Source organism: Budorcas taxicolor, chromosome 13 (genome assembly GCF_023091745.1).
Source record: "Budorcas taxicolor isolate Tak-1 chromosome 13, Takin1.1, whole genome shotgun sequence".
Lineage (NCBI taxonomy): Eukaryota > Metazoa > Chordata > Mammalia > Artiodactyla > Bovidae > Budorcas > Budorcas taxicolor.
In genome coordinates, this window is record NC_068922.1 from 35,938,547 (window position 1) to 35,955,650 (window position 17,104).

The window sequence follows — 17,104 nt, forward strand, 5'->3', positions numbered from 1 at the left end:
GGGGAACAATGGAAACAGTGAGATACTTAATATTTTTAGGCTCCAAAATCACTGTAGATGGTGAGTACAGCCATGAAATTAACAGACGCTTGCTCCTTGGAAGAAAAGCTATGCCCAACCTAGATAGCATATTAAAAAGTAGAGACATTACTTTGCCAACAAAAATCCATCTAGTCAAAGCTATGGTTTTTCCAGTAGTCATATATGGATGTGAGAGTTGGACTATAAAGAAAGCTGAGCACTGAACAATTGATGCTTTTAAACTGTGGTGTTAGAGAAGACTCTTGAGAGTCCCTTGGACTGCAAGGATATCAAACCAGTTAATCCTAAAGGAAATCAGCCCTGAATATTCATTAGAAGGAATGATGCTGAAGCTGAAACTCCAGTACTTTGGCCACCTGATGCAAAGAACTGACTCATTGGAAAAGACCCTGATGCTAGGAAAGATTGAAGGCAGGAGGAGAAGGGGACAACAGAGGATGAGATGGTTGGATGGCATCACCAACTCGACGTACATGAGTTTGAGCAAGCTCCAGGAGCTGGTGATGGACAGGGCTGGCGTGCTGCAGGCCATGGGCTCGCAAAGAGTTGGACATGACTGAGTGACTGAACTGAACTATCAGTGAAAAGTTGCAAGACCTTGGACCTCTGACTCAGGTGCTTTGACTCACTGTCAGGTGGGTGTGCATCTCAGCTCACCATCTCCATGTTGTGCAGGACACTCATGTCTTCATAATCATTTCACTTCTGTGTCAAGCTCCCCTCTGCCTGGCACCAGAGGCAAAGTGTCAGTCAGACGAGCAGATCCCCATCCAGTCCTTGTGTGGCTTTGTCTGGAGTCCCGGTTCCCGTGGCAGGGCTGCCTGTGGTGGAGGACCAAAACGGGACTGGACCCCCGTGGACCCTGCTGGAGGAATGCTCCTGTATCTCTCTGCCCCAACTGAGATACCAGATACCAGGCCTGGCTCTTCCTCAGCTGCTACCAACCTCCCAGGGCAGAGAAAACACTTGACGCTTCTTTGACAGGTGGGTGTGTGGGGAATGGCATCCGGCTTCCCCACCCCTCTGTGAGCTGTAGCTTGGAGCCAGGCTGCTGTCTCACGCCAGCTGTGGGCCTGGGCGCTGTCTGCTAAGTAAGGAGGAACTCGGGGGTGGGGGTGGGCTCTCTGTATCCCCCAGCATGTCTGTGGTTTCTCCGCTCTGTCCTGGGCTGGGGGGCGGGGGGTGGTGGTGAAGCTGGCCCCTGCCCAGGATGAACACAGGTCCCTCTGTGCCCCTTTGCCTTGGATAGCCCTGGTTGGTGCCTGCTGTCTGAGCATCACTCCTCATAGCACTGTCTTTCGCTTTCCGCAGTGTCCCAGTTTGACTGTTAACCTCTATGGTTACTAATCCCCTCCCCCATTCTTATTTCCCTGTTTCCTTTCTGGCGCTCCTCTCTCCCCTCCCCCAACCCAGAGAATGTGCATCTCATTGCAGCTTGGAAACCCTGACTTTCACCGTCACCTCATATTCTTTCCAATCTGGTGTTTTTGGCATAAAACTGATGCTGTGGCTCTTTCAAGGCCAGGCTTTTGATACTGAAAAGCCCAGATGTATGAACCTCCAAAAAGCATTTCCTCTGCTTCTCTGAGGTAATAAACCTTCCCTGAGATGTACAAGGGTGGCCTTACAGTCGACTCTGACCAGTAAAGGGCATGGGGTAAAAATAAACTACCAGCAATGAGAAACACATGGTCTAGGAATCTGGAAAGTACCCACCACAGCCCCTCCCTGGTGTCATTCCTCCTGAACTCCTGGGGGAAGCTGTCTGCCCTTAGAGGGGGTCTCTGCCACCCCCTCCCCAGGGAGAAAACCTGCATGGAAGCTGGGTTCCCTGAAGAGTCACCTGGCCCAGAACCATCTAGGGTGACTTTAGCTAGCTACTGGCCAGGTGCCAGATTGTTGTTGTTGAGTCACCAAATTGTGTACGATTCTTTTGGGACCCCATGGACTGTAGCCCACCAGACTCCTCTGTCCATGGGATTCTCCAGGCAAGAACACTTCAGTGGGTCACCACTTCCTTCTCCATGCCAGCTCATTAGCATCCTGCAAAGGCCCTGAAGGTGGACACCCCTGGAAAGAGGGAGATTCTATATGTAGCTTGGGGCTTCCCTGGTGGCTCAGACAGTAAAGAATCTGTCTGCAATGCGCAAGACCTGGGTTTGATCCCTGGGTTGAGAAGATCCCCTGGAGAAGGGAACAGCAACCCACTGCAGTATTTTTGCCTGGAGAATTCCATGGACAAAGGAACCTGGTAGGCTACAACCCATAGAGTCACAGAGAGTTAGACACGACTGAATGACTTTCACTTTCCATAGGGAACAGCTTCTTTCTCCCCATTGATGCTCTTTAGGGGGTGCCCTCCTTTATTTTCCTTTTCTGTACCTTCTCCCCACAACAGTCAACATTCCAATGGCACCTTTTCCACAAAATTTACCCTGATTCTGTCTGATAGAAATTATCCCTCTCGCTTATAAATCATGTCTGATCTCATTATCTTTTTTTAGAACACTCAGAACTTCTTATCTTGGATCATAACTACTACTAGACAGTAAGAGTCATGAAGGCAATTTTTTTTTTTTTGTAATTTTCCTAGGAATCCCACCAGGATGACCTCTGGAGTCCCAGAGTTTGGAAAATGTAGGTCTGGAATGGGAACAAAGACTGCTGAATTTATTTAATTAAAAGTAATTAAATTGAATGAGATCACACTGAATCAATTGGAAGGAAGTTTCTGCCACTCAGTGCAATGGGCACACAAACTAGGGGGAAATGAGGAAAGTTACATTTTTGCATTTTTCAGCTGTGGCCTGGTACCTACCCCACTGCATTTGGGATTTGTGTGTGTTATCACAACTATTGAAAATAGTTGTAATAACAGTGTTCAATAGTGTTCATTGATGGTTTATTATATACCAAGTTCCCTTCTAAGGGCTTTCCATGTGATGTTAGAGATAACATTGCCCCATTTTACAGAAGAAAATTGAGTCACAGAGAGGGTGAAGGGATAACCCAAGGTCAAAGTATACATTGGTCCTACAGACTGATGACAAGCCCTGGAATGGAATTTGGGACAGGTCACCCCAGGACATGAGAAAACTGGTGTGCGGAAATGAGGGAAACTTCTGAGAAAGTTGTGGACTTAGAAGTACTAGTGGGTTGGGTGAGAATGCGTTTTAAATAAAGAGCTATGGTTTCTGAGCTTGTGCAGCAAAAGTAAATTTAGGGGTAGAAAAGGAGTGTTTAAAAAGCTTTTCTGCGAATTCCTACATGAGCTGAACTTTGTCCTGGAAAGAAATGAGTTTTGTCTCTTGTAGCTCATAGTTCCACATCAAGGACCCCAACTCTGACCACCCAGGTAGAGAGCCCTGGGCTGCAGGCAAACTGACCCGGTTTAACCTGCCATGAAGCCACTGCAGACAAGCCGTGCTTTGAAGGACGATCCCAGCTTCCAGCACCAGAGGGACAAAGCACTCCCCATCCCCAAGGGAATGAGGTTTTGCTTTTTGTTTTGAGAAAACTTCTGAAAGTTTCCAGAACAAAGGCCTTCTCTGCTCCCCCTGATTTTCTCAGTGGCAAACAAGACATTGGGCAGTAGACTGTCATATAGAAATGAAGGTGGGCATGGGGACTTCTGCAAACTGGAAGGAACCCTGCCAACTGCAGAGGTCAAGGCCCAGCCCCCTCCTTCTATTCTGGACAACAAGACCCAGAGGGCAGGTGGGGAGCGGGGGAGGCAAAACTGGGCATCAGGGTGAGGAGTCCACCTGCATCAGTCGTTCCCTTTTCAGGACAGGCAGTCACTGGCAGCTCCACACTCCAAACTCTCCAGTGATAACCCGCAGGTAAGGGAGGAGATCTGGGAGGGGAGCTGGAAGCTTTGAGAACTCCCATGCAGCGCGGCTTGGGAGCAGAAAAGGACAGAGTCCCGAAGGATGCCTGGGGCCTGGCGCCTGGGGCCGCAGAGAGTTTCCCTCTGTGGTGAGGGCACTGTGCCTGCAGCCAGGAGAGGGCGCTGTGAGGACCGCCCGGGAGGACAGGGGATGCTCAGAGGAGGAGGTTGGGGGGGCGGGGCGGGGAGCGGCGGGGGAAGAGAAAAGGAGGGGGAGTTCAGGTTTCTCCTACACAGATTGTAAGTCCCACCCCTCCCCCAGTTTCCAGAAGTGAGATGCACCCCCAGGAAGGAGTGGGTACCTGAATGGTTGAGAAGTCATGATCTGGATTGATTAAGACCTCACTCTGCCACCCTGCAGAATGAGGAGTGGTGGTCAGCAGTGATTGTCTGAGACAAAAACATAATTATACAATTTTACATTTCTTGTACACCTGAGCTTAAGGCCTGAGTGACTGGTACCCACTCTGTTTTAGGCAGCTTATTAGACCCTTTCCTACTCCAAAAGGAGCTCCTGTTAACTCTTGAAGAAGCAGGGATGTCACCACTCCCTGGAAGGTGGTGAAAAGTGCAGGGGCTTGCTGATGTCTGCACATTTAGGTGAGTGGCATTTGGATTTGGGATGTGGCGTGGAGAGGTTTGGCTCTATGGAAATGAAGTTAGTGTGAGTTCCTGTGGAAAAAGGGTTTTTGTTAGCATTTTTTTTGTTACTGTTTGTAGGCAAGAAACAAAGAATAGAACAGAAGCGTCTGCTTCTGAGAGAGACTCTGGGAGACCCTCGGGGACGTGCGGCGTTACAGTGGCCCTGTGCGACATGAGAAGGTGGGCCGCAGCCCCGCCCCGGTCCCTGGGGTATTGTATTAAAGGGCAGTCAGCAGGGACACTGGTCCCCTCATGTGAGGGCCACAGACAGGCTCCTCTGGGCAGCCTGGCAGACAGTGGACATGAGACTGGAGTGGGGAGGTGGAAGGAGCACGGCAGCAGGAAGACCCAGCCGTGGAGGTCATGGAGGGCGAGGAGGCAAGGACTCTGGATCCCCATGGAAGATGCCGGGCCTGGAAATGTAGGTTCCATGTGAGTGTGAAGAGCTCCATATGTATAGTGAAAATCCAGTCTTGTCTTTTCTACATGAAATCAAATTTAGCTAAAGGTTCATTGGCTTGGCTAACAGGATGGCCCAGTCAGTCACTTTTAGGAGACTGTCTCCAGGTGAAAGCATTGCCCCTCCAGGTACCAAAATGTCCCACATGGAATCTGTGAGTAAAGGAGGCAGATGGTATTGGGTAAGTTGGTAGGTATAATTTTAACCATCACCACTACCACCCCTCGGGTCCCTGGCCAAGTGTATTCTGGGAGTATCCCTAAGGGAGAACCAGCAACGCTGGAGAGAGCATATGCTGCATCCCTGCACGGTGTTTCTCCAGCTGGCGTAGGATTGGCTGCCAACAGACCATCCCTCCCTTCTGAGCTGCCTGCTTCTGGTGTTGGGATACCTAATAAGGTTAGGGAGTCTCGTGGGCGTAAGCCCACGGCCTGCGTTTTCTCTGTAAAGTGGGTTCCGTGGTCAGAAGACATGTCGTGGGGGAGAACATAAGCCGTCCAGCAAGTCTGTAGAGAGAGTGCTGGCGAAAGCCTGACGACAGCAGGGGAGCCACATCCAAATCCGGAGCAAGTGTGTGTCGCAAAGGGAACAGCCACCCTTTCCCTGATGCAGAAGGCCCAGGGCCACGAGCCCGCCACCTGGCAGCTGGCTCCACCCCCAGAGTTCCCCACGGCACTAACCATCCCTGCTGGTCACCCTGTCCATCAGGGTACAATCTTAGGAGTTCTCATTTCATTTAGTCCTTACCACAATCCCATGAGGATGTACTGTTCATATGTCCTATATTAAGGATTAAAAAAATGGAGAAACAGAGAGACTGAGTAACTTACTTGAGGTCACACAGCTAGGAAGGGGTGAAGCCAACATTGGAAGCAGGCCGTCTGGGTCCAGAGTACAGCTCTTAATGGCTGCCTTTGGTCTCATGGTACATCAAGTATGTTTGGGGCTGGCTCACACCCCCACTCCCCTTGTGTGTGTGGAGAGAGGGGGCGTTTGGCCTTCCTCCCCAGGGCCACAGCTAATTATCCAGGGGAGGGTACCTGACAGGACAGGCCTGAAACCTGCAATCTGGTGGCCTGGTGGAAAAAGTGAATTGTGCTGACCTAGTTTCTCTCCTGGGAATTTGAAACAGGGGATGGCGCAGTGATTTTGGAAGCTGAGGGGGCCCTCCTCCTTCCCCCTCCTGAGACTGTCCCTGAGCCCCCATAATCTGGCGCCTGTCCTTAATCTCCCTTTCCTGAGGTAACTTTGACTCTGTCCCTGGTATCCAAATGATTCAGCTCAGTAATTTACTTTCTTTTAAGAATTTATTCAGATCAGTTGAAAAGTGAATAAAATACCTCAGTAATGCTAGGTGAGCATTGACCTTCTAGTTTTTCCCCTTTTCAATTAAACAATATGCAAAGGGTCTTTCCTGGCAGCCCAATGGCTAAGAATCTGCCTTGCAACACAGGGGCCACCGGCTCAATCCCTGGTCCTGGAAGATCCCACATGCCACAGAGCAAATAAGCCCGTGAACCACGACTACCGAGCCTGCACATCACAACAAAGAATAGCTCCCACTTGCTGCAACTAGAGAAAGCCTGCTCACAGCAAGAGACCAGCACAGCCCCAAATAAATAAATACATATATATTTTAATGCAAAAATATATGGGGTGATGTGCAAAGGCAACATTCACAAGTGAAAGCTCAAGAGTCAGACCTCAGCCAACACTAGCAGGAGGGGGAAACACTGAGAGTGTCCTTAACCTGCAGGGTCCATCTCACGGCCACAACAGGATAGGGACACAGATGTGGGCCACGAGGTCTTCCACGGAGGAGAGAGATGGCTAACTCGGCATGAGACGTGACTTCCTAGGCAGCAGGCATTTTTCAGAATATTCTAGAAGACATACCTCCTCAACTTTTGTGCCATGAAGTGTGGAGACAGCTAGAGCCAGAAAGGGGACCTGGGGGGAGGTCGACATGGTCTCAGCGTCCATCTCTCTGCTGATGGCCAGGGTTGGTCCTGCTGACGGGTGTGCCGACGCTTTCTGTGTCCCCACAGTGTTACAACAGAAATGGAAAATGGGTGTTTGTTTTTTTTTTTTTTTTTTCTGCTAACATGCAAGAGAAACAAACGAAAGAGAAAATGGCTATAAAACCCCCCAAGAATAGGCCTGTAAGAGTGAAGCAATCCTGGTTTTACTTTAGCTGTTTCTCGTCTATGGCACACACAACTAGACTTGTCCTTCACAAAGTTGATTTGTTAATCTCTCTCTGATTCTGTGTGAATTCTATCCTGCACCTGGCATTCTTCCCCCCTGCCCCACTCCCTCGTAGCATTCTTCATTTCAGAAAGAAGGCCACAGGCAGATAACTTTGGGAAAGACCAGCCCCAGTTACCCAGTTGCCTGATGCCAGCTGTGGCCATCTTGAAATCTTGCAGAAGACGAATGCAAACCGTCCCTACTCTGAGCCTTATCTCCTACCCCAGAACTATGAGCCCTGACTATAAGACCTGTCCCTTTCTCCAGGGATGGGAGCACTGTTCTTGAGGCACTAAACTGCTGTGTTCCCTCTTTGCTTGTCGAAGCATAAAACTACTCTTTCTCTTTATTCCCAAACTCTGTCTCTGCATTTCTTTTCAGCATCAGTGCACAGAGAGTCAAGATTTTGGCGACAACAACACACGCTTCCTTCCTCACACAGCCTGCCTGATGGAGCAGAGGAAGACATTTCTCCATCAAGGGTGCATTCGTGTCTGTGCTCCCTGCCAGAATCTCTAAGTACACTCTTCGATGCCTGCGACAGAGGATGAGGTGGTTGGATGGCATCACCGACTCAATGGACATGAGTTTGAGTAAACTTCAGGAGTTGGTGATGGACAGGGAGGCCTGGCGTGCTGCAGTCCATGGGGTCACAAAGAGTCGGACATGACTGAGTGACTGAGCTGAACTTAACTGATGATACCTGCCCGAAAGAGCATGGGTTGAAGAAAGGTTTCAGGGTATTAGACACGACCAATCTTCCCTGGTGGCTCAGTGGTAAAGAATGCACCTGCCAATGCTGGAGACCCAGGCTCGATCCCTGGGTCAGGAATATGTCCCGGAGAAGGAAATGACCACCTACTCCAGTATTCTTGCCTGGAGAATCCCATGGACAGAGGAGCCTGGCGAGCTACAGTCCATGAGGTTGCAAAGAGGCAGATGCGATTGAGCATGTGTGCAATCCAGTAGCCTGCCTGTCAAAGGATAATTTATAGACACTCAGTACTTAAAATGTGAGCTTTAAGCAATTTCCTAGAGAGAGAAAAGCTGTCTGTAATAAGCTGAAGCTACCTTGTACATGGGGCTTCCCAGATGGCTCAATGGTAAAGAATCTGCTGTGCTGGAGACACAGGAGACGCGGGTTTGATCCCTGGGTCAGGAAGATGCCCTGGAGGAGGGCATGGCAACCCACTCCAGTATTCTTGCCTGGAGAATCCCATGGACAGAGGAGCCTGGAGAGTTATAGTCCATGCGGTTGCAAATAATTTGATATGACTGAAGTGACTGAGCATGCACGCATGCCCTTTGTACTCACTGTTCATTTAGTATGACAAATCCTTTGCCTCTGTGAACCTCTGGGCTCTCACTCAGTCCTTTTTGGATAACCGTGTGTTCTTAAGCCTCCCAGAATCAGCTACTGCATTGTGTTTATCTTTGTGTCCAGTACTTGGCACAGGGTGGTTGCTCCAAGTATTTTGGCCAAATAAATGAAAATTGTAGAAAGACATCCCATCCAAGAGCACTGGTCTACATGACACAAGAATGAAGAAGACACTATAGTCAAGGGAATTTGAACATTGAGGGTGAAGGTCAATAAAGCTTTGAGGACAATAAAAGGAAGATATCAATTGAAAAGCCAGCTGCCTCTGGACCCCAACAGCAGAAAATAAGATGGGAAAGGATTTGGAGAAACAAAGGCCCTGAGATTCCGTAACTGGACAGAGGGACTCGACCCTGCTCTGAAGATTCAGCTGCTATTTCATAGCATCAGGGTAACCCTTTTTAGGCAGGGGGGCAGGGTTGGAGATGACATGGACACGGGAAGCATGAAGAACCTTGAGAATTGAGTCTTGAGCAAGAACTAGACCAGAGGTCTGCTCTGTTTTCTGAGGAAATTATGTATTCGAAGACACTAAGACCCTCAACCTGAAAAGAGCCTTGTTCTTTCAAAACAACCCTTCGCTGGCCAGGAGTGAAAAAGCTGTCACTGCTGCAAGCTCTGAAGGAGGCACACACCCCTGTGCCCACTCCAGGTGGAGAACAAGGAGCAAGGTAGCTCCTCCTAGCTGGCAGGCCTGGGTCTCCCCAGGGAGCTTCCTCCTCCACCGCGGCAGGTGACTTGTCCCCTGCAGGTCATCATGGCTGAGAATCTGTCACTGGTAGGTGTCTGTCATCCTGCCCATTTCCAAAGGGGAGCTTTTATGGTGGCTGACATGACCCTGCTCTATCACCGTATGCTGAGTGTGTATTTGGAGGGATGGAAGTGGGATTATTTGATTTTAGTTCATGCCTCCCCGCTGCCCCAGACCACAAGGAGCCCCACCCAGTTCTGAGGGAGAAAATCGTGCATCAGAGAAGGCTCTGGAGTGTGGGCTTATGCAGGAGCCGGACGGCACTTTCCACTGAGAGGGACGGGAGGGTGTGTTCTATGGTGTAGGAAGGAGGCTGCCAATGAGCATTTGGTGCCAAGAGGAGCAGGTGGCAAAGACCAACAGTGCTCACCAAATCCTGTTTTCCTCCCTCTAGAGGACAGTCCGCCTGCAGCTTCCAGCCTCCTCGGCAGCGAGGGGGAACATGTCATGACTTCTGACCAGTGGGATGCTGGGGAGGACCCATGGGGTCTCCCTGGAGAGCGTTTCCCCTTCTGATGGCTGGATGTCAAAGTCATCTTGAGAGCTGACCAAAGACAGCTGCTCCCCATCAGCTGGCCTCCAACAAGGAAGACACCTTTGAACCCCCAAGTGAATAAGAAATAAGCTTGTGTTGGGTTCAGCAGCTGAAATGTTGGGTTTATTACCACAGGCGCCAATCCTTGTCCAATGCACAGCTTTCCACTTATCATTACCTGAGGCAGTGGTAGTTAAGATCACCTGCCTGAAGCTATTCTTGGCGTTCTTTGCATTATCGTGGGAGAGAAGGCCCCTGAAGAGGAGAAAAAAATTTCCCCTGGGGAGGTGTGCTTTCAGAGAAATATGATTAGACCATTGAGAGAGATTCGCCCTACTCTTGGACCTGAGGCTGCTGACATAGGACACAGCTCAGTTACGTTCAGACTTGCGGGTAAGATCATGGTGCTCAGGATGGTTGGGTCTGGAGATGCTGCCTAGAAAAGACTCATGCCTGTATGAGTGATGTTTGCATCATAAAATGAAACATTTTGTGTTATTTCTCCATTTTTATTAATCAATTATTTTACTATTTGAAGAGAGTAGTTAATAACATAAGAAACCTTTCAAAACAAATTAGGTGAAAAAGGCTACTAATAAAATAGTAGGCTCGGCATAACCCAGATTTTAAAAAGCAAGCCTCAAGTCTATGAGTACATTTATATAGACATTGACCTTGGAGGATGACACCAAAATGCTGATTGGTCACTTGTGGGTAGTGGCACTGTGACTTTTTTTATTTGCCTTCATTCTCTTTGAAGTTTTCAGATTCTTCTCAATGGACATGCATCATCTCCAGATTAAGAACAACAATGAAGACAATAGAAGTTATTTTTAAGGAAAAGAAAAAAATGTTGTCTTGCAATAAAGAAAAATCTAGTCTCTTCACCCCTCATTACTGTGAGTTCTTGTTCAAGGTTACATCCCAGCAGAAAACTGGGAATCCTTGAACTCATCAGTAAAACCAAAGCTGCAAACAACAGTCTGGTATGGGTGGTTGAATGAAGTCGTGTTAAACCCAGATCTTGAAAAGCAAGGCGATTTTACTGTGAGTTGATATGTTAAAGAGCTCTACTTCTTTCCATTAAGCATGTCTGTACACTCCTGGTATACTTAATCTTTTCTTGGACTTCAGGGCTGATCTCCAGCAAATCTAGCCATGTGAATGTCACAGTATCACCAGCCGCAAAACACTGCTTGCCTCCTGCTTACACGATCACACCCTGGTTGAGAATGTGTTGGTGGTCTTCCTTTTCTGAGAAAGAGTTCCACCAGCAGGTTGAAAATCTTTCACATTCCAAGGAAGAGGAAGATTGACCAAAGCGAGAGTTTCCAGAAGGTTAGCTACCACGCTAACCTTCCGGAGGAAGGCTGAGATGTCAGTGACCTGCCCCCTCCTCTTCAGCCACCATGGCACCTCCACTCTTCCTCTAACATCCTTGCGTTACATCCTGTGACACAAATGCTCTTTTACTGGACAGATCAGACCTGTGTTCTTTGTATTGGAAAGTCCTCCAGTTCAGAAAAGTTTTCAGCTTTCTGTTTGGATGGAAGCTGGGGAAAATGCAGTGGGGTTGGATTAACATTCACAGGATTTCATGACTCTATAAATGCTAAGCATTTGCTCCAGAAAGATCTGACAGCCAGTGATATAAACACAAGAAATATAAATACATATTTGAGTGAAGTATGGATTATTGTAAGGGTGTCAACTTTGGAGGTCAGCAGACCCAGGGCCAAACCCCAGCTGGGTCACCAACAAGTTGCATGATCCAAGGCTAGCTTTCAGCTTTTCTGAATCTGTTCTTTCACTGGGAGAGGGGGTGTCCTACAACTTAACTTTTTTTATTATTAATATATTTATTTATTTGGCTATGCTGGGTCGTAGTTGCAGCATGTGAGATCTATTTCCTTAACCAGGAATCAAACCCAGGCCCCCTGTATTGAGATCATGGAGTCTTAGCCACTGGACCACCAGGGAAGTCCCCTAGGGCCTGTCTTCAAGTGGCGTTAGAACTAAGTGACAAACATGGCAAGCACCTCGTCTAGTACTTGGCACACAGCACAGGCCCAGTAATGTTGGTTTCTTTGCCTCATCTCCACGGCTTGTTATGAGATTTGACTTGGGGAGAGGCTGAGGCAAAATAAAGCCAGATTGGAGGAGCATGTCAATTGAAAGCCAGGATGAGGATGCAAGGCAGAAGGTGAGTATATAGAAAGAGAAACACTTTTATGGGTCCCATGTAAGCAGAAATAAGAGCTATCTTGAGGGCTGCCCATCAGGAGAGCCAACCAGACCTTCCCCTAAGAATGATCCCTTTCATGGGCCAAGGATGGATCACAACTGGTCAGCTTACAAAAGCTGCCATCTTTCATGCTTAGCAAAGAGAAACTTTCTTCTTTTTCTCCATTTTAAATAATCTTTCACATCAATTTTTAAAAGTTGAAGTATAGTTGATTTACAATGTTGTATTAGTTACTGCTGTAGACCAAAATGACCCAGTTATACACATATATACATTTTTCTTTTTTAAAATATTATTTTCCATAATAGTTTATCATAGGATATTGAATATAGTTCCTGTGTCATACAGTGGGACCTTGTTGTTTATCCACTCTCTATGTCTGTGAGTCTGTTTTTGTTTTGTAGATAGGTTCATTTGCATCATATTCAGATTACACATATAAGTGATATCATATGGTATTTGTCTTTCAAAGAGAATTTTTCAAATGGCAATTGTCATCATCACAATGGCCACATTAATTATGAATGTATAATATTTCTTTTACTTTTATATTAATTAAGAAATCCCAATGCTACTTAGAAATCAAACTTCATGGGTTGCATGGTTTAGTCAATTAGGTTGAGATTATACTGCTTGCATTTTTCAGCAATTACATGTGGATCCACCCTTCTCAGCTATCTGGTTTAGAATCAGCATCTGATATAAAATTAGTTGAGTCCAAGGATTGTCAGGTCAATCAGTTAATCTATATTGCTGGTTCAAATCCAGGTCTGAAGAGTCACTAAAAAATTCCAGTTGATCCACTGCAGCTCCGTGGCTTGGCTTTCTTTGATCTTTCAGACCTAACCTTCTATGTGGCTTCTTTATGGCCCCCTCACGACAGAGCTGGCTTAGATGTCCCAGGTGGAAGAGCTAGATAAGTAAGCTTTTGCTTCGGTATTTAAAAATCTCTATAGCAGAAATTTGTGTTTGTGTACATAAAAAGCACGCACCTGCATACAGCAAAAGGCAAACCTGCTTACCTTTCACTTTCATCCTTCAGTCCCCTCCCCAGAGGAAACCACGTCTAACAACGTAACATGTTCTATCAACAGATTGTCGTGTTGTTTTTATGTGATTATACTATTCATGCATATTCAACAGCTGACTTTTAAAAATCTTAACAGTGTGTTATAGATATTTTTTCACATCAGTAAATGCACACTTTTCTTATTATTTTTCCAACAGCAGAGCGAGAAGAGCAGTTAGACTGCAGAGAAAAAGAACGGGAACTAATGCAAACTGTGTTGTAACAAAATGTTTCAGTGAGGATTAAAGGAAACATGAAGAACCACACAGCACGTGCCCCATATCCGTCACCTCTTCCATAGATTCATTAACGGAGGTGTAAGCTCTTTGTAATGGACGGAGGAGCCTGGTAGGCTACAGTCCATGGGGTTGCACAGAGTCGGAAACGACTGAAGCAACTTAGCAGCAGCAAGCTCTTTCTAAAGTGTAGCTGGTACAAGGAGTGCGACAATCAACATTCTCATACATATATTTTTGAACACTTACTAGTGTTTTTACAGAAGTGAGAATGAAGGGTTGTGTAGGCTGTTCATACAGAGGGAGGTTTGCCTAACTGCTTTCCAAAAGTTGTACCAATTTACACTCCAGCCAACCGTGTATACCTGGTGATCTATTTCCCCCTCGCTTTTGCCCAAAGTGGGTTTTATTTATTTATCTGTATATTTTAAAAACTATATTTTTAGCATTTAGCAATTCTTAGACATGTGTTTGATCCCTGGGTCAGGAAGATTCCCTGGAGAAGGAAATGGCCACCCACTCCAGTAATCTTGCCTGGGAAACCCCATGGACAGAAGAGCCTGGTGGGCTACAATCCATGGGGTCACAAAGAGTCGAGTGAAACTGGACTTACACACACTCTCATTTATTGACTTAGCTTTGGCTGCACTGGGTTGTCGTTGCTGAGCGGGCTTTCTCTAGCTGGGGCAAGTGGAGGTTACTCTCCGTTGCTTTGCTCAGCCTTCTCACTGTGGTGGCTTCCTTTGTTGTGGAGAATGGGCTCTAAGAGCAAGAACTGCAGTAGCTGTGGCGCTTGGGCTTGGTTCCTCCACAGCATGTGGGATCTTCCTGGACTGGGGATCAAACCTATGATCCCTGCATCGACAAGTGGATTCTTAACCACTGGACCACGAGGGAAGTCCCCAAACTGGATTTTATAATAAAATTTCTCATCGAGTAGGTGACTATAACTGATCTTTGACACATTGAATTACAGTATAACAAATACTTTACCCAAAAGACCTCCAAGGCAACCTAACAGAGCAGAGACCATACATTATATATTCAAATTTTCAATAGAATGTTCTCACCTTTATCTAGCATCCAGATTTATGAAATCTTGCCTTTTCTTCCCATAATGCTTCTGTATGACTTCGGTTGGAAACTTAGGGTATATGAAAATCAGTTCTTTCCCCTTCAAACCTAAGGACCTTGTGATTACTTAAGTATTCAGGGGAGGTTAGGTTCTAGTTGCTACAAGCCTGCAAAGTCCTGTCATTAGAATAAAAATATGTTGGTTTTCTCCACACGGCACATCTTCCCCCAAGTTGTCTCTTGGAGACTGTGAATTGAGTGGGTCCTGGCTGCAGGGATTTCGTCTTTATCACAGATTAAGATCTTCTAGAAGCAACTTGAAAATGCCAAGGTGAAGTCAGCACAGTATTCGCTCTTTTCTCACTCCCTAAATTGGAGATCATGTTTGCAAGTTGGTTCTGTGTGAACTTGAAGAAAAGCCACTCCTCACCCTTCGCCAAGCCTCTGGTTTTATTTGTCGTCTTGCTCGCCCTCTGCTGGTCATTCAGTAGAAGAACATGAATGATTAGAATTGTTCTCTGACCGTGGGAGGCTTCTCTTAATTGGTGTCTGTTTTGGGAAATCAAAATTCCAGTTGCACTTCCTAAATCTAAAAATGTTCAACTCATGCATTTTAGTGGATTAGATTAATCTGAATTACTGAGGGTGTTTGGAGGTGGGCTTGAGGTGGAAGAAAACTAGTGTGACCTCTTTTTATATAGGTCTTACTGTTTAGCTCTTCAAGAGTAGATTTTCTCATGTGTATAATTTTCTCGTGTGTATAATTGCACATCATAGTTCAGAGAGTAGAATGGACATTAGTGTATTCTACCAGTCTGGGGAACTCAGCTGAAAGTATCCAGAGACTGAGAAAGAACTCAGAAGTAGACAGCTTCTGCTCATTACCTGACCCCTTCACTCAACAGAGTCTCGTAGTGTTTTCAAAGTCCTAAAGGCTCCATCTGACTTGTAAGCACTACACAACACCATTCCAGGAAATCCTCAAAGCTCATCGGCATTACGATGACGCCAAGCCATTTAGGAGTCAAGTACACCCAGCGCTCTGGTCCCTCTGGGACACGTACACAGAACAGCAGAGCACTTAGAAGGCAGGTGGAGGTCTAGACTACTCGCCTCAATTCTTCACGGTGTCACCTTCATCTTCTTCTGGTAACAGCACCACCATCCCTTTGGGAAATGGCTGTTTCTCCTCCACGTGTCTCCAGGGATTCTAATCACATTCCTTGGATTCCTGGCCACAGGGCTAGACACAGAAGCCAGGCCTGAAAAACCACAACATCACACCTCCCTGGTCAAAATGACTGGCAAATGACCCAAACCTGGCCTTTTCTCTGGGGTTTCATACATTAATGCTGGGAGAGAGAAGCTTTCTCTCTCTTCTAGGGTCACAAATCTGAGATTAAGAAACCTGATCCTGTCCACAGTTCTTCTCTCTCACCTGCATCACGGTAGACACCTAGGATAGCAGATATGGAAGAAGGAGATCTTGGAGCTGAAGTATATCTGGAGGTAAAATTTCTGAAGGACTGATCTGGAGGCAAGAAATGAGCAAGAGGAGAGTCAAGGATGACTTCCAGATTTCTACCTCTGGTTCCTGGATGAATGTATTACCATTTGTTGTTATAGGGGGAGAGCCAAGAGTGGGACTGGAGAACCCTGGAGCTGTGAGGTGACAATCAGGAGTCCTGCTTTGGATGCCTGGACCTGGAGGTATATGTGAAGACACCAGGTGGCAGGTGCCACGTGTGTGGTTGGATGTGTGACTTTGAGGCTGGGGAGAGAGATGTAACTGAAGATACGAATTTAGAAATTGTGATGTGTGTAATGTAAGTGAAGATATTGCAGTGGATAAAAATATTTAGGTATTGAAGAGAAGAAGACCCAGAACCAAGTTTTGAGGAGGATCAAATTTTAATGATTGAGTCAAGAAGAATTTAGGGACTTCCCTATAGTGCAGATGGTAAAGAATCTGCCTGCAATGCAGGAGACCTGGGTTCGATCCCAGGGTCAGGAAGATCCCCTGGAGAAGGAAATGGCAACCCACTCCAGTAGTCTTGCCTGGAGAATTCCATGGACAGAGGAGCCTGGAGGGCTAGAGTCCATGGGGTTGCAAAGAATCGGATAGGACTTATTGACTAACACACACACACACACAGAAGAACTTAGCAAATGAGACCTAAAAGGTGAAAAAAAAAAAAAAGAGTAGAGTGAGACAAAGATATCATAGAACTGAGAGAAGAGTTTTAAAATAGGATAGTGGTCAGCTAAGTCAAAAGTTACTGAGAAGTAGAGAACTTTGAAGTCAGAGACTCATTGGGTTTGGCAATAAGCAGGTCACTGGTGAAGTTGACAAGCATTTTCAGTGGAGTAACAGGCTTGGAAACTAGTTCAGAGGAGGTTAGGAGGGAAACCACCTAACTACAGTAACCAGCAGTACAGATGACATGGTGCGTTTATGGGAGACTCCTTACCCTGACCCCCATACACACACAAAAACACACACACACATATATACACTCACCACATTACA